This window comes from Piliocolobus tephrosceles, chromosome 20, assembly GCF_002776525.5.
Source record: "Piliocolobus tephrosceles isolate RC106 chromosome 20, ASM277652v3, whole genome shotgun sequence".
Classification (NCBI taxonomy): domain Eukaryota; kingdom Metazoa; phylum Chordata; class Mammalia; order Primates; family Cercopithecidae; genus Piliocolobus; species Piliocolobus tephrosceles.
Genome location: NC_045453.1, coordinates 6587998 through 6606350, shown reverse-complemented (window position 1 = coordinate 6606350; position 18353 = coordinate 6587998). Strand labels below are relative to the sequence as shown.

At 45.3% G+C, this 18353-nt stretch overlaps 1 protein-coding gene across 1 annotated transcript in view; it reads right to left on the bottom strand.

The window, feature by feature from the left end:
* Window positions 1–18353, bottom strand: part of CHMP4B (charged multivesicular body protein 4B) — a 44019-nt gene that overhangs the window by 23774 nt on the left and 1892 nt on the right. The window lies entirely within an intron of this gene.

Sequence of the window (18353 nt, the reverse complement as noted above, 5' to 3'; positions counted from 1 at the left end):
CTTTTGGGAAACGGTAGTCTTGCCTTGGTCCTTAAAAAATGGGGCACAGGTCAGACACGGTGGCTCACACCTGTAACGTTATGTATACTTTACCATAATTAAAAAACAAAAACAGTCTGGTTCATGGGTTTGCTATCCGATCCCTGCTGAACACTGTCGCTTACAACTGTATATGTGAAAATAACAAAATTAAAGAATGAACTCCAAACTGTACAGAATTACCAGACACTGAAACACTGACAGAACATAATCTCTGAGGCCAGGTGCAGTGGCTCATGCCTGTAATCCTAGCACTTTGGGAGGCCCAGACAGGAGGATCATTTGAGGCCAGGAGTTCAAGACCAGCCTGGGCAACACAGCAAAACCTCATCTCCACAAAAATTTTTAAAACTTAGCTGGGAAGCTGAGCACGGTGGCTAACATCTGTAATCCCAACACTTTGGGAGGCCAAGGCCGGTAGATCACAGGAGTTTAAGACCAGTCTGGCCGGGCGCGGTGGCTCAAGCCTGTAATCCCAGCACTTTGGGAGGCCGAGACGGGCGGATCACGAGGTCAGGAGATCGAGACCATCCTGGCTAACACGGTGAAACCCCGTCTCTACTAAAAATACAAAAACTAGCCGGGCGAGGTGGCGGGCGCCTGTAGTCCCAGCTGCTCCGGAGGCTGAGGCAGGAGAATGGCATAAACCCGGGAGGCAGAGCTTGCAGTGAGCTGAGATCCGGCCACTGCACTCCAGTCCGGGCAACAGAGCGAGACTCCGCCTCAAAAAAAAAAAAAAAAAAAAAAGACCAGTCTGGCCAACACAGTGAAACCTCATTTCCACAGAAACTTTTAAAACTTAGCAGGGCAGCCAGGCACAGTGGCTCATGCCTAGCACTTTAGTAGGCCGAGGTGGGCGGATCACTTGAGGTCAGGAGTTCGAGACCAGCCTGGCCAACATGGTGAAAACCCGTCTCTACTAAAACTAGCCAGGCGTGGTGGTACGTGCCTGTAATCCCAGCTACTCGGGAGGTGAGGCAGGAGAATCACTTGAACCCAGGAGGCGGAGGTTGCAGTGAGCCAAGATCGCGCCACTGCACTCCAGCCTGGGCGACAGACGAAGACCCTGTCTGAAAAAAAAAAAAAATGAGCTGAGCATAGGTAGTCTCAGCTACTTGGGAGGCTGAGGTGGGAGGATCCCTTGAACTGTGGAGGTCCAGGCTGCAATGAGCCATTTTCATGCCAGTGTATTCCAGCCTGAGTGACACAGCAAGACCCTGTCTCAAAAATTTTTTTTTAAATTAAAAAAAAAAAACAAAACTCTGTTCCTTTGAACAATTAATTCACAGTGCTAGATTATAATCTGATTGTTTATAAAATAATGTAAAGAAAGGAATGTCAGAAAGCAGCCTCCCTACCAAGAAAAACAATACCTCAAGGGTCCTAAAGTAGTCAATCAGAAAACAAAAAGCTAAGGAGTGCTATGGACTGACCTATATCCCCCAGAATTCATATGCTGAAGCCCTGGCCCCAGTGTGGCTGCACTTGGAGATGGGGCCTCTTGGAGGTCATTAAGGCTAACTGATATCACAAGGATGGGACCCTAATCTGACAGGACTGTTAGCCTTATAGGAAGAGAGACACCCCCACTTCCTATCCACTCCCCGCAATGCACAACACATGCTCTACAGGAAGGCCATGTGAGGCCAGAGCAAGAAGGCAGCTGTCTGCCAGTGAGGAAGAGAGCTCTCACCAGAAACGGAATTACCCAGCACCTTGACCACGGACTCTGAGTCTCCAGAACTGAGAAAATAAAGTTTTGTTGCTTAAACCACCCAGTCTATTGTATTTTGTTATGGCAGTCCAAGCTAACTAATATAAGGAAGATAAGCACTATAGATGCCCAAGCCATTGGAAATCTTTCAGCCTGGCCATGGTATCCCCCATACCCTCTTGCTGTAGGGCTCCCAGGTCCCTCCCCTGAGATGATTAACAACCTCAGTGTCTCTCCCACCTCGGCGCCTTGCTTTTCCTGGCTCCATATGCTGAGGGAACCATCAAATGCTTCTGCCATTCTTTTCATCCTCCTCTTCACCACCACCCTCTCCCAGCCAAGCTTCCTTCCACATCCTGCTGAGCACTCCACCAGAACGTCTTCATTCTCCAGCACATGTGAGACCTGGTTCTGGTTCCAGCTCTGCTGCCAGTCAGTTCTGGTCAAATCAAAGTCTGTTTCCTCATTTGTAAAATGGGAGTGCAGGAATGGGCCCAGATGATCTCTCAAGTCATTTATATTTCCAAGACCGACAACTCATCAGACCCTGAACAAGGTTCAGCCAGGCGGAGCCATCTGCCCTTCTTCCTTTCCTATCTACTGTCTACACATGTACCAAGATGTGGCTCTATAATGCTCAGATGTTCTATGGTGTTATCTCTTCAGGCTGACCCTACATTAGGCACTGGTCTTAAACCATCTCCGGAGGCTCTCTCTAAAGAAAGGGGTCACCATGTGTCTACTCTGGATACAGCCTCCTCCTTTCCTACCAACCACAGAGCTATACGTGTGTATATTAGCCAGTTAAAAGAAAATCTAAAACTTATTTCTCATATATGAAAATGATCAGGAAAGTCTTTCTGGGGTCTGGTTTCACATAAGAAATTGAAATTTTTAATTACTCAACCAAAGAGGGCAAAGAAAGAAAGTCAGGCCAAAATTAATTCACAGATTTGTGGCCTTATAACCTTAAGACCCAAGACAGAAGGGAAATCAGTTCCTTAGAGTCTAGGGGCCAAAGAAAGGGAGGGAAGTGTCTCTTGTTCTTGCCTGAGTTTGTTTCTGCTTCCCAAGGGAAAGGCAAAGCTGAGCAAACACCACAGATGGGCATTCTCGGCTGGGCCTGCACCTCTCCAAGTACCCAACATGGTCTGAGAATGCAAAGAACTGACCGAGAAGGGGCTAAAGTTCATAATCTGGTCCCTTTCCTATGTTTACAAACAGAGAGAACCGGGGAAAATTCTGTATCTACATAAATACCACACAGCCTCCTCTCTCCCAGCAAGAAGCAGCCTCTCTCCTCCAAGCTTCCTCTCACAGCTCTTCTCGCTTTCTCCCTGGATTCAAGTCATAATCCCTAATGGGCTGTGAGCCCAAGACAGAGGCCAACAATTCTTCATTTCTGTTCTCCCAGCAATACCTAGCACCGTGCCCAGTACTACAAGGTGTTTGGGAAACATGTTGAATGAGTAACAGAAGGATAAATGGCCTCTGAAATTCTAAAAGGGGCCAGAATAAACAAACACTGCTCTATTCTCAAGTCCTAAACTACTATAAACCCTCCAGACTGCTGAGTGCTGGATGTTCTCATATCTCGATCTGTGTGGTGGTTACACAAGTGTATACATTTAAAAAATTCATTCAGCTGTCACCTAAGACTTATCTGCTTTACTATAAATAAATTATACCTCAACGAAAAAAAAAAAAAAAAGCAGCACCAAAAATTACTATTTATATATCAACTTTTTCTTAGGTCTCTTTATAGAGTTCCTAACCCTCCCCGGAGTCCTGTAAAATGAGCTGAAAGTAGGAATTCTTCTGATCGCTTGCATGGAGGAAACTCTGATGCAGGGAGAGACTTGTTCAGCCTGGTCACACAGAGTCAGAAATGTAGGTGCAACAAGACCCTGTAGTTTATGATCCTCCACCACGGCTGTGCCCGCCCGCCTAACCACTGATTGCCAGTTATAACTCAAAAGAAAACAACCCCCTAAAATAGTAACTGTTTACTCCATCTCTCCTGTCAGCTGGCTTTCTGCATGGCACTTTAACTTTATTTTCAAAACCTATTCTGGCAGGGTTGGCCACATTTACCACAGCGTCTATTGAGAAGCAGATGAGGCCACAGCAGAATTCACTGGAATGAGGAGATAAGAGACATGAGTTCCAGTCTCAGCTTTCCCTTCAACAAGCTGTGTTACTCTTAACAGGTCACCTCACCTCTCTGGGCCCGGGATTTCCCTCTGTATGGACAAGATGAGCACTAAAGTTTGATCTTCCAGAACTGCTTAGGAGACAGCAATGTACTGGGCAGGTTAATAAAAAGGAGAGGGCTGTTTTAATGTCACTAGTGGAGACTTGAGGTTTTAAAAGACCTAATTTAGAACCAGGTGGGTAAATGTTTACCATATTCCTAAGAGGCTTAGCTGTTCATGATGGAGCCAGGACTTATGCTAAGCACATGAGGCCTTTGCAGAAAAGCCCGCTGTTCTTTCTGACACCGCCAGGATCATTGATTTTCTCTTCGATCGTCATCCTAAAAAGCAGATTGAAGTAAAATGACTCAAGTCAGGCCAGCCCTTAGCAGCTGGTTCCTTTCTTCACTATCCTCACACAGGAGACAAATCCCCTACATCCTGTGGCCCCAAAGGTGGGTAGGTGAGGAAGTCAAGTCCTATCACAAGTCTTACCCCAGTGTGCTTAACTGGTCACTGCTAGGGGTTTGTCCAGTAGGGCGTGAACCTGCGGAGCCCCAACAGAAATTTGTGCCTCTGATTTGCCAAAAGATTGGCAGTAAAGTCAGAGGCAAGCTACTGATCCAAACAAGGCTCAGGTACCAGGAGAGGTGCCCTCCAGCATCTGTGCTGCTTGCCTGGATGCAGGATCAGGGGAGCAGCTAAAAACCATTATTCAGTTCTGGCCTCTGATCGAAGGAATCAAAATAGAAAAACGTCCAGTACCTTCTACAAAACAGCCTATGGCTGACCTCAACTTTTACAATAAGCAGGCATGTACCTAAGCTGTTAACAGATAAGATGAAGGCTGAGCTACTCCATCTTTTTATGCAGTGAAACTGCTTAGAGCAACACCTGGCTGTCTGGAGGGTAAGGGTACTGTAATGTGGCACTTGTTGAATGTTACAGCAGAGAAATCTTAGCACTCATTTAATCCAGTTTCCCATTCTGTTGTTGACAAAACAAAGGCCCAGAGGTAGGAAGGCCCTTACTTGTCCAAAGATACATAGTGACAGAGTCTGAACCAGTGTGCAGCGTCTCAAAGTCTTAGGGGTCTGCCAGACCAATCTGGGCAACGGAGGGAGCACCCAGGGATAGGACAGCTAACAGGAGGCCAGGAACTCCGGAAACGGGGAAGAGGGGAAGAGTTCATTCTCAGAGTTTTGGGAATGGGATAGCAGATCAAGTCTGGGCTGAACTTGAAATGTATGGCCTCAGAAATACAGGTCACTGTCATCAACCAAAAAGAATAACTAGCTTTCTTTTGAACCAAAGATAAACATGAAAGGAAGATTAAACAATCCCAAAGATCACAACTAATTGAGTTAGCCAGCGAGCCAGCTGGGAGTGAAATGCACAATATTAGCCAAGGACCTGATTAATAAATGAGGCTGGGTCAAGCTAGTTTAAGCAAAGAGGATTTGCCTGCTTACCTTTGGCATGCAACCTGAGATACTCTGAAAACAGAAAAATTGCTGTTCTGCCTCTACCAAGCTGCCCAGAATGGCTGGACTTCAAATAAAGCAGAAGGGGAACCGGGAGAACAAACAAGAGAAAGGGCAGTGACTGATGGACTTCCTTATAAGGGAACAGCCCCCAGACACACCTTGTTCCCTCAGACAGTAATAGACAGACAGCCTACCAATGGCAAACTTCACCTGAGTGCTGTAGGGAGATGGCTGCTGGTCCCAGCAAACTGCTCTCTAGAGACAGAAAGTGTCCATTTGACATGTGCCTCACTAAATTCAGACTAACACAGATTCCTCAGCTTGGCATCCAGGGCTCCTCAGGGAGGCCACAACCCACACTCTCACTCCACCTGAGCCACCACCAACCCTCATCTATACCCCATAACCCCTCAACCCTCCCACACACAAACACAGCACATGCTAATCTCTGTACCTCGGGTCCCACAGTCCCCTCTGCCTCAAATAGTCCTGCCGGCCTCCTTCCCAAATCCCATTCATCAAGTCCCAGCTCAGAACCCCTGCCAACCCCCTGGCGCTACCCTACAGTCTCCCAGCTGGAATTCACTTCTTCCTCCTTCCTTCTCCTACCATACTTTGACTAAATACGAATGGTAGGCGTGCCTTATTTTACAGAGAGTTATGCACTGTCTTTCTCTACAGCCCTCACCAGACGGGGAGCTCCTAGAGGGTAAGAACTATGACCCACACCATCCCTTCAAATTGAGTCTTTCACAGTAAACACTCAAAATGTTTGCCAAACTGGGTGGAACTTAACAACCTTTCTTCCTTTTCCCACCATCACCTGATAAAAACAAACAGCTCCACCCTATGATGCCAACCACGGGTCCATCTCCTAAACCTGGGAGGAGCTGGCTCTTTTTCAGGGACCCTTTGTGTGGCCTTGGCCTCTCTGCTTCTTACCTCTGAAATAAGAATAATGGTTCGTGTCAGAGAAGCTCAGTGCTTTGAGATGAGAGGGTTTGCAAACACAGATTCCCAAGTTAAAGGCCATTATTTTAAACTCCCCTTAGACCCATGCACCATTTACCAACTAATGCTAGAAACTTAAAGCTTGTTTCCAGCCAAATGCCTCTTCTTCTATCACAAATGCCCTAGTGTATAGCTGTTGAGAGAGCAGCACTGAGCACTCTGGGTAGCCTGTCGGCTTTTTATTTCCAGAGTGTGGAGATTTCCATCTCAAGTGTGAAGACAGCTCATGGTTTCAGGAAAAGCCGAGTTTCAGGTCTGCTGTTCTCTCAAGTCTCCTGGTATAATACGTCAATCAGTTCCCAACCTATGGGTTGTGAGCTCATGGGGTTCACAGTGGTCACTCCGGCGCTCTGTGAATGTGCCCAACTGTGCCCTGCCTGAAACTAAATGATGAATATATCACACAATAATAAAAACAACTACCATGTGTGTAAATTTACCATTTACACAGACACAGACATCGGGAAGAAAGACAGTGGCTATATAGTGAATATCGGATGAAGGGAATTTTGTATTAATATCCGATCTTCTGAATTAACAGGTATTAAAAGTACAACCATTATCATGTACCCATTCTCGATATTTTTTGAAACTAGAAAAGGGTTCTTCAACCTGAAAAGACTAGGGACTATGGGTTGATCAGAGAGTCCTGGGTGGGAGGGATTCCCAGCCCTAGCCAGACTTCCAGAAAGCAGAGCCAGGTGGCCCTTGGCTAAGTTTCTAGATCTTGGTTTCCCGAGCAGAACAACAAAACGGTAGGGTGAAAAGTACCTAGCAGACTTCCCCCGGCCCTGCTCTTTATGACCCCCTTATCCTTAGACCAGCCTCTGATACTCTAGAGCTCTATTTGCAGTGGCTTGACAAGCCCTAGAGCAACGGTTCTCAACCTAGGAGCTTCCGCCACCCTCCCCCCACCCTTTCGGGACATTCAGCAATATTTGGAGACATTTTTATTGTCACAACTGGATGGGGAGGTATTAAGAACATCTAGTAGATAGAGGCGAAAGCTACTGCTAAACATCCTACAATACACAAGACAGCCCCACACAACAAAAAAATTATCCAGTCCAAAATATCAATAGTCAAGGTTGAGAAACCCTACTCTAGAGGCCACAGAGAAAATGAGCTTATTGTGGGAAAAGATGGAAACCTGGCAGGGAAATGCACAATGTTGATGTTGTAGTGAATTGAATGAATGAAGACGAGTGAATAAAGGCTCTCAAACCATTCCAGAATGTAACAACAGTCTCCTCTTGGTCTTCTCCTTGGCACTAGTCCCGCTGTGTATAAGACGGTCCAGTCACTCTTGAGGCCCCTACACCCCAACCCCAACCTTGTCCTCCTCAACCTGACTGACCACACCCACTACTGACACAGCCCTGCTGAAGCTGGGGGGAATCTGAAATGCAGCATTAACAGGAAGGAGCCAGGATGGATGCACAGAGTGGCAGAAACGAAACGCACTAGCGTTGGAGCCTCAAGAAGGGCTCTAGCCTTGACTCTGCCTCTAGGGACACCATTTAATTGTTTTGAGCCTTAGTTTCTTCCTTTCTTTAAAAGGAAAAAAATGGGGCTAAAAATCATAATCTGCCCTACATAAGGCTTCTCTGAGTTTCAAAACCAGATTATGTATGTGAAAGTTCTTTGGAAGCCATAAAACACTGTGAAGTATTCCTCTGCAGAATAAGGACAGGTGCTCACATTGTACAGGAAATATTATAAAAATTGATTTCCAATGACAAGATTCTGTCTATTGATAAATTACAAGCACTCAAGGATTATAGCAATCTGGGGCGGGGTGGTGACTCATCCCTGTAATCCCAACTCTTTGGGAGGCCAAGGTGGGAAGACTGCTTGAGCCCAGGAGTTCAAGAACAGCCTGGGCAATACAGTGAGACTCCCCTCTCTATAAAAAATAAAAAATTAGGCTGGGTGTGGTGGCTCACATCTGTAATCCCAGCACTTTAGGAAGCTGAGGCGGGTGGATCACCTGAGGTCAGGAGTTAGAGACCAGCCTGACCAATATGGTGAAACCCTGTCTTTACTAAAAATACAAAAATTAGCCGGGTGTGTTGGCACGTGCCTATAATCCCAGATACTCGGGAGGCTGAGGACAAGTGAATTGCTTGAATCTGGGAAGCAGAGGTTGCAATGAGCCTAGATCGTGCCACTGCACTCCAGCCTGGGCAACAGAGCGAGTCCCTGTCTGAAAAATAAAAGAAAATATTAGCCAAGCTTGGTGGTGCATGCCTATAGTTCTAGCTACTCAGGAGGCCGAGGTGGGAGGATCACTTGAGCCCAGGATGTCCAGGCTGCAGTGAGCCGTGATCACGCCACTGCACTCCAACCTAGGCGACAGAGCTGAGATCCTACGGAATACCAAACACACCAGAAAATCCACTGTGATACAGCCCACCTCAGGATCCCCAAGTCACAGAGCTAGATCTGCCCAGTGACTCATATAATCTGAACCGCGACTTTCTCATCTCTAAAATGGAACACCACTCACACACATGATGAAGTTTGTAAAGTACATGGCATTTTCCAAAGATAGGGAAAGTGTTTTCATTTCCTGAGGATACCTTTTCTGAAAAAAATTTTTTTTTCTTTGAAATACAATGTTTTTAAGCACAATGAAAATTACTTAACTGGGCCAGGCGTGGTGGCTCACGCCTGTAATCCCAGCACTTTGGGAGGCCGAGGCGGGTGGATCATGAGGTCAGGAGATCGAGACCATCCCGGCTAACACAGTGAAACCCGTCTCTACTAAAAATACAAAAAATTAGCTGGGCATGGTGGTGCGCGCCTGTAGTCCCAGCTACTCAGGAGGCTGAGGCAGGAGAATGGCATGAACCCAGGAGGTGGAGCTTGCAGTGAGCCCAGATTGCACCGCTGCACTCCAGCCTGGGTGACAGAGCAAGACTGCATCTCAAAAAAAAAAAGAAAAGAAAAAAGAAAAAAGAAAGAAAATTACTTAACCAGGCCTATATTGCTGTGTCCTTTACACCTCCAAAATTACCTCTAAAATCTAACTGTGAGGGCTGTCCGCAGCTGTGAGCCCTGCAGCCCTGTCAGCTAGGAGAAGCAAACTGAATACCAGGCTGATATCAGTTCCCTCCTTAGACAAGGCCACAGAAGGCTATCGGAGCCCATTACAACTTGACGCCCAAAGTCCTAACTCCAGACTTGCCAAGCATCTGCGATGACACGCTGCCTATGTGCAAAATTCTGAGAACATGCTTTGGAGAGGTGAAAGCAACTAGTTTACCTGATAGAGAATTAAGAGAGTAGGCTGGGGGCGGTGGCTCACGCCTATAATCCTAGCACTTTGGGAGGCCAACATGGGTGGATCACCTGAGGTCAGGAGTTCAAGACCAGCCTGGCCAACATGGTGAAACCCCCGTCTCTACTAAAAATACAAAAATTAGCTGAGTGTGGTGGTATGTGCCTGTAACGCCAGCTACTCATGAGGTTGAGGCAGGAGAATCATTTCAACTCGGGAGGTGGAGGTTGCAGTGAGTCAAGATCGCACCACTGCACTCCAGCCTGGGCAACAGGGCAAGACTCCGTCTCCAAAAAAAAATAAATAAATAAAATAGCAATAGGCCGCATGCAGCGGCTCACGCCTGTAATCCCAAAACCTTAGGAGGCCAAAGTGGATGGACACCTTGGGCTCAGGAGTTTGAGACCAGCCTGGGCAACACGGCAAAACCCCGTCTCTACAAAAAAAAAAAAAAATACAAAAATTTAGTTGGGCATGGTGGTGCACACTTGCAGTCCCAGCTACTCAGGAGGTTGAGGTGGGAGGATGGCTTCAGACCAAAAGGCAGAAGTTACAGTGAGCCAAGATCTTGCCACCGTACTCCCCGCCTGGGTGACAGCAAGACTGGAAGAAAGAAAGGAAAGGAAGGAAAGGAAGGAAAGGAAGGAAGGAAGGAAAAGAAAGAAAAGAAAGGAAAGAAAGAAAAGAAAGGAAAGAAAGAAAAAAACTAGCAATAATCTGGGCTTTTATTTTTAACTTTTTTTAAAAAATAGAGATGGGGTCTCGCTTTGATGCCCATGTTGGTCTCAAACTCCTGGCCTCAAGTTATCTTTTCACCTCACCTTCCAAAGTGCTGGGATTACAGGTGTGAGTCACCATGCCCAGCCTAATCTGGGTTTTAAATGTCAGCCTTGTCAGTCAATGTCTCCAAGTCCAGGGAACTCTGGGACACACCATGTTGATCAAATTCCTCACCCTAATGGGGGAGTCACAGAGTAAATCCTAGTCTGGGTAGCAACTCCTCTCCAAACCTCTTCAGGGAATAGTGGCTGGGCTACACACATGTAAAGTCTTATTTTTATTTATACAACTATTAGATCTTATAACGATTACAAACCAGGAATTTATAATGATTGCTTACGCAGACGGTAGAGAATCCACTACTCAGGTTTCTTAGTTCCTACTTCCTTTCATAGGAAGACAATTTTAACTGAATCATTAACTGAATAATTAAGTAAATTAATTATCAGAATAAACTATACTTTAAATTTAGTATTCCAAAGCTAATTATTTTATGACCAAGTTAAACACTGACCCATTCTCATGTCCCCGCCAAGGGGCTTCTGATTCAAATAAAGTACTTTTTAAAAGTACTGCAAATAGTTCCACATTCCTGGTTTTTCTTTCTCAAAAAACTTTTCCTATTAATCTAAAGTTTCAAGCACTCATACATTTTGAGTTCCTTTCTGCTCTAACATTTCATTACTCCCCAAAATAACTACTCAATAAAACATAAATTGAAGTCCCCCAGCCCCCACAATGAAGTTGTTCCAGCTCCCTCTGGTGCATGTCACAAACTGAATCCTGAATATGCTTCGAGAACAAATCGCACTGTACCCTGGTTATCTGTTTACTTGTGTCACTTGGCTAGATTATAAGCACCTCAGAGGCAATGACCTGTCTTCATCTGCATTTACCCAGCAACTAGGACAGTATCTGGCACACAGCTCAAATTACTACATACTTACCTATCAAATAGATTCATGAGTGAAGCAAAAGTTTCCAGCCACCATCTTTGAAAATGGATCAACTGAAATTAAACGCAAATGTGTACCTATATAGCATTAAGATCAAAGATTTGGGATCTCAACATCAGAGTCTCCAAACTGCAAAATATCCAAATCTGTTTCAACATCTCTCAAACTTTGATGGGCATACAAACCACCTGAGCATCTCATAAAATGCAGGTTCTGCTTCAGTAGGTCAGGATGGGGCCTAAGAGTCCACATTTCTAACAATGTCCCAGATGTTTCCATAGACCACACTTTGAGCAGAAAGCTTGTGTAGTCAATTCTGCATTCCTTTTTGTAGCTAAAGAAGCTGTTGTTTAGAGATATGAGGAGGCTTACCCTGGATTACCAAACTAGCAAGTGGCAGAGGTGGAATGTGAAGTCAGACCTTCTCACCCCAAAGCTAGCACCTTTTCCACTATACCACATCACTGGCCTTTTGAGCTAAACAAACACAACCAGAGGGATGTATAGCTTTACTCCATCACTCAAAAAAGCCCTCCAAGCCAGCTTTGCCCTTTAAGGAAGAGGGAGGAGGTAGAGCTAGAAATATCAGTTGTTGGGGAATCAAGCCAGCCAGATGCTCTTGTTAAGAACTTAAATCATTCAATCCTTCAGCTAAGACTCCTTAAGAAGGACCAAACAAACTTTAGGGGTTCCTAGATGCTCATCCCTTTACTAATGAATAAGCCACAGGAAAATATGATCACTTTTCCCTGTCTCAGTGATACCGAAGTATCAGGGCTCAAGAGCACACGTAACCAAACTAGTTTCTAAACAAACGGCTTGGCCCTGCATGTTCTGGGGTTGTCCTGCTCAGACTTTGGCTAGAATATTCAGATTATTCAGCTCTATCCACTCCACACCTTAAGAGCAACATTGGCCGGGCACGGTGGCTCACACCTGTAATCCCAGCACTTTGGGAGGCCAAGGTGGGTGAATTAGTTGAGGTCGGGAGTTCAAGACCAGTCTGGCTAACATGGTGAAACCTCATCTCTACTGAAAGTACAAAAAAATTAGCTAGGCTTGGTGGTGCATGCCTGTAGTTTCAGCTACTCAGGAGGCTGAGGCAGGAGAATCACTTGAACCCGAGAGGCACAGGTTGCAGTGAGCTGAGATGGCGCCACTGCACTCCAGCCCCGGCAACAGAGCAAAACTCCGTCTCAAAAAAAAAAAAAAAAGCAACACTGGTAAACAGCAGCACATCCAAAGGAGGGTAAAAAGGAAGGAACAGAAGCACCAGAAAATGGACAGTCAATGAAATGTAGAAGGGCTGTCCTAGAGAAGTGCAGGCTTGAGACATAAGCACAATCGTCCTTGATCTGTCATTTAGAAGCGGGATCAGACCTGTTCTCTGTGGCCCTAAGAGGCAGAAATCACGACCCATTTTCTAGTTCACAAATATCTAGTGTCAAAGCTGGGATTTGTCCCAACCCTTCAGTCCCCGTATCCCACATTCTTTTCACCAGCCCAGGCTGCTTCCCTATGAAGCTACCATCCCAACCTGTAGCAGAGGTAGGTACTACAGAATGACAGGTATCAATTCTAAATGAGAAAGGTGATTTTACAGTTGGAGCTGTCCAGAGACAGACTAGGCTGTAGTGTGGGAGGATAGGGCACCTAATACAAATCCTGTCAACAGAGGGGTTCAATCAGAGGTTAATCACTTGGCAGGAATGCCACAAAGGGAATCTGGACATTGGATGGATGGCTGGGTGAGATGAACCTGCAACCTCAGAGATGAATTAAACTCTTCCTGCTGTATTTTCCTCTAACATTTCATTTGTAAACTTACGGGTTTGCCTTTTCTCATAGTTACTTTTACCTTTGTGTCTTCCTCAATGAACTGTGTGGGCCCTTGTGGGGAGAAGGCAGTGTCTCATCTATCTTTAAACCCTTACTGTCCCTAAGACTATCCCTGGGAAGCCAAGGAAACAGTTTCATCTCGCCTATTTGCCAGGCATTCTACATACATCAACTTATTCCATATCCTCACAAGAGCCCTAAAAAGTAAGCATTGGTAGTATTTCCCTTTTCACACATGGGGGAATTGAGACTGAGAGCAACTAAGTAACTGCCAAGGTACTACTGGTGAGAGGGAAAGTTGCATTCAAACTGGGAATCTTTTGCCCACATCACCACACTGCCTTCCTCCGAGAAGAAACGTAATAAATGATGGCTGACTTGAGCCAAACAGCTTAAAAACAGACCAGTACTATAACCAGCTAGATCTGTAGTTTCCCATTGCTATGCTCAGATTTTCCCCTTCTAAATATAATCATCCATCTGCAAAATGACCAACTAAAGTTGTTTTCTAATATCCTCTGTCTCACACACTCTTAAAGACAGTGACACAACACAAAATAATTCTGAGCAAGAACACTAAGTTTTCATAAGAAAATCCTCAAGGCCCCAAGAGCTCTGCCCCTCCTCCTGGTGGGCCCTGGCTCCATGCCAAGGCTCTGGACCCCTGTAAACAAATTAGGTCCTGGTTTCACACCTCAGAAATGGCTGGCTTGCACACATCTTCATAGGATGGTCTCCAAGACCTCCCTCCACACTCAAACCCAACTCTGGACAACTCAAGGTTTCTCCAAGCAAAACAGTCCTGCTCCAAGGTCTTCACGTTTAGTTAAACTTCCAAACAAAATCTATCTTGAGTTACAAATCACATGATAAACCTACTCTGGCAGGCACTTAAAAATATCTAATCTACCTGCCAAATGGGGCAAAATAAAGATTTTGTCATTTGAATCAAAGGCACCAGCATGTTTGGATAGCCAACACATAGGGCCTCTGGTACTCCATCTGTCTTAAGAAGTAAACCAAACTCAACCTAGCCAACCATTTTTCCAAACAAGAAACTTAAGCGTCACTGAGGGAAATTCCCACTGCTCAGTTCCCTGGGTAGATTTCGAGTTTTCTATCCCTGGGCCTCTAGGATAAGAGATCCTGCTGGCACATGCACCATTGAGACACTGTGCTTTTCAACCTGAGATCTTGATTCCAGAGAACCATAGTCAAGTTCACTATAAATTTCACTTATTACGGTATCTTCACACATGCTTATGTTTTAGAGAGACTTTATTAAACAGGAGAAAACCACTCTCACTCCAGCAATGAGCACAACTTAATGAAGAAATATCTCTTGTGAGCTCCTGGCCTCTATGCATCCATCAGACATTCTCAGCTACACCTAAATTAACCTGTAAATGAACTGATTTGCATCTATAAATCCACAGAAATGTACCAATGTAGGGTGTTTCAGATGCCAGTCTCCATTTCCAAATCTTATACAATTCTCTTGTTAAATTATGATCTTGTCTATAACTATTTTCATCTTTACTAAAACAGGAAAAAAAGGACGATCTGAACCATCTAGAGTAGATATTTCCTTAGCTAGTTACCAGACTTTAAAATAAAAGAATCCTTGATATTTGACCATCTTCCATTTTTTTATTTTCTTTTTTTCCCCACATGTTCTCCAGAAAAGTATGATCACCTTTCTTAGGGAAAAACACCAATGGGCATGGTTTAGAAAGGTACCAAAAAAGACCTAGTTTTGGGTGATTTTTGTCCCTTCACCTAAACTCTGATCTTGGTTTCCATCCAGCTCTCAATGAAAGAACTTTTCCATTTGACAACTAAACCAAAGAAGTCTGACCAACAATAACTTTATCAGAAAAGAAAAGTATACTTACTCAATATCCATAATTTGCCACACTCTTTCATATATTATCTTAGCTGATCCTCACCATAGCCACGTGAGATGAATATTATTTCATAAATGATATTTAAGTCCCTTGAATGGCAGAGACCACATCTGGTTCACATCTACATTCTCAGCACCAAGAGTGGGGCCGAGGACACAGTAAGGGCCTGCTACGTGCTTAAGAACGAATATATGACTAAAGAAAAAGAAATTAAATTTGGAAAAAACATGTAATCCAAATTTTGCTCTAGGACCCTCACTGGAACCACTACCTGGGACACACCTACACACTGCAAATACTCTACTCAAGCTTCTGAGGCCTGTTTCAAAGCTTCTAAAGCTTGTTTCATCTTTCCAAAGTGTATGCCTCAAAGATAGCATCCACATTTGGCTACACACCCAGCAGGGAATGGCCTGTTTCTGCTTCACTTCTTTTTCCCCTACTCAGCACCACACCTTGCACAGGTGGGTGTTTAATGAACTGAGTGTTTAATGAACATGGTGATGGCCATGATGACACCCTTGGTCATCATGGGAGTAAACAACACAAGATGCCCACAGTCAACAGAAGAACTGGTCTCTGAGTTGAGTTCGTCCCCTTGTGAGCCTCATTTTCCTCTCTTGTACAATGGGAATAACAGAACTTACCCACAAGATTGATTTTTTTCATTTAACAAATGCTGACCATTAACCACATGCAAAGCACTGTGCTAGGTGGTGGGGACATAGTGATGAATGTGACCATCACATCTTACCTCGTAGACCTCACAATCTCAGTGGATGCTGAGGGGTTTTCCAAACTTACAGGGACTATACAATTATGACGTACCCACTCCTTCTCCTGTTTCCCAACTTCATTAATGCCATCACCATCCAACCAGCTACCCAACCTATAAACTGGGGAATCATCCTCTACTCCCCTCTCTCCTTCGTCCACTCCCACAATTACAACAAATCACCAAGTCTCTTTTGATTCTCCTTCAGAAAAGTCTCAGACATGTATTATTTCTCTTCCAGTTTCCCATGCTTTTACACTAGGCCCTTTGTTCTCACCTGAAGAATTACAAGTCTCCTTGTAATAATGATAATGACAAGCATTTATCTGTCACTTACCATATGGCAGTCATTGTCCTAAGAGTTTTGCGTGTATAATATATTTTCATCCAATCAGGCAGATACTAGTACCCCGATTTGTAGAGGAGGAATGTGAGGTGCAGAGTAACCTGCCCCAGGTACACAGCTAGTAAATGATGAAGCTGTGGCTCAAACCCAGGTCCGAAAGACGCTAACCTTGCCCTTTATGGGATTCTTGCCTCCAGTCCCTTCCTGGTCAGTCTCCACTTCTTCCTTTAAGTTGCTGCTGGAGTGCTCTTTCAAAATTCCAAGCAGATACGATGACTCTCTGCTTCCAACACTTTGGGAGGCTAATACGGGATGATCGCTTGAGGCCAGGAGTTTGAGACCAGCCTGGACAACACAGCGAGACCTTGTCCCCACAAAAAAAAATGTTTTGAATTAGCTAGGTATGTGCCTGAAGTCCTAGCTACTCAGAAGGCTAAAGTGAGAGGATCATTTGAGCCCAGGAGTTGCAGGCTGCAGTGAGCTATGATTGCACCACTGCACTTCGGCCTGGGTGTCAGAGCGAGACCCTGTTGCTTAAAATGAATAAATAAATAAAAATAAAGGACAGCTAAGGGCTCCTCACCACTTCCAGGTCAAGGTCCAAAAACTACAGGCCACTCTCAGTGTTATCTCCTGTCCCACCCACAGACTCAAGAGGCGACACTGTCCCTGCTTCCTAAACACACCCAACTCCTTGCTGACCCACCTCACATTCTCCCTCCTCTGCCAAGTCTTCTTTATCCTTTCCCCCAAAACAGGTGCCTCCTCCTCTGCAGCCTCAGCCCATGTACACACTCACGTTTCTGCACTATTATAATCATTTCCTGCTCTCTCTCTCTCTCTCACGCACACACACTCCCACCCCACACTTCCAATTCTGAGTTCCTGAAGGGCCGGCACAGTGTATTTTCATCTCTGACTCTCAAGGTCCCAGCATACTGGCAGGTGAATAAGTAGACTACCTGAATGTGGTAGTGTTCACCTCCCCACACTAAGACCTTCCTCCCAGAGGATGCTTTAGCATCTGTTTATAGAAGGGTAGGTTACAGTAGCTCCCATTCTCTCAAGCAAACTCAGGAAGACAGCCTGTTTTCAGCAAGTCTGACAACTGAGATTGGTCCACTGCAGTCGGCTGACGAGCTCTCCCACAGCCCCTTGAAAGTCAATTCAATCACCAAAACTGCAGAAATGGCTGGGCGCAATGGCTCACGCCCATAATCCCAGCACTTTGGGAGGCCGAGGCAGGCAGATCACAAGGTCAGGTGTTCGAGACCAGCCTGACCAACATGGTGAAACCCCATCTCTACTAAAAATACAAAAATTAGCCAGGCATGGTGGCGCGCACCTGTAATCCCAGCTACTCAGGAGGTTGAGGCAGGAGAATTACTTGAACCCAGGAGGCAGAGGTTGCAGTGAGCTGAGATCGTGCCACTGTACTCCAGCCTGGGTGACAGAGCAAGACTCCATCTCAAAAAAAAAAAACAAAACTGCGGAAACTAAGCGAGCTCCAGACCAAAAGATCAGAGGAGAATAGTAAACTGACACCTTCCTCCTGCATTCCAAAATGCAGAAAGGTAAGAACACTGACTCTGATGACCACAAACAGAGGATCTGGACTGAGGGAGAGTCATCAGAGGAAAAAGCTAGAGACAGCAAAATATAACCCTGTTCCCATCTCCACAACTAAGCTGGAGTCCAGGCCACAAATGGACCACTGCAGCTGCCTCCTCACTGTTCTCCCTGCTCCCACCCTCATCCCCCACCCACTCTCCAAACAGCAGCCAGATGATGTTTCAAAAACCCTGTCAATAAGGACACGTTCCAGCAAAATACCCTCCAAAGGCTTTCCATCCACTTGGAATAAAATCCAAACTCTTCACCAACAAGTTCAAAGTCCAACCCCCGCCCCGTTTATTTCATACCACTCTCCCTCCAAGCACTACATTCGGGACACAGGGGTCTCCCTCTTCTGTTTCTTACAACCTGCCAACCTCCCAGCCTTTTCCCATGCTGCCTTCCAT